Source organism: Rousettus aegyptiacus, unplaced genomic scaffold, assembly GCF_014176215.1.
Source record: "Rousettus aegyptiacus isolate mRouAeg1 unplaced genomic scaffold, mRouAeg1.p scaffold_m13_p_9, whole genome shotgun sequence".
Taxonomy (NCBI): domain Eukaryota; kingdom Metazoa; phylum Chordata; class Mammalia; order Chiroptera; family Pteropodidae; genus Rousettus; species Rousettus aegyptiacus.
Window position 1 is genome coordinate 47149373 of NW_023416312.1, and position 440 is coordinate 47149812.

Genomic DNA, 440 nt, shown 5'->3' on the forward strand with positions numbered 1-440 from the left:
GGTCTTATCCTGTTATCCTTATCCTGTTTCGAAGTCCTATATTTTCCCCAAAATAGATCATAGCCTACCATAGTGACCTCGCTTAGCTAAGCTTTAAATGATTTTGGAGCTCTATAACTCTATTAGAACTTCAGCTGAAAGCTTGATTGTGTCTGCTCTTTCACTGTAGGTAATAAAGGCTTTTTGTAAACTACCTAAGATGCCTCCTGGCTATATCACACATAGTATTTAACATTGTGTTCATGGCTGTCAGTTTCTCATTACAACTCTGAATAGCACCTATATAGCTTAGCAATAGTTGGGGAACTATGCAAATACAGAAGAGCTCCCCAACTATTGCTAAGCTATATAGGTACTAGTCATTATATACAAACATTGTCCTTTATCAGCATGCTTTCCTGAGACATATCCAATAATATATTTAGCATTCGGAATACCAC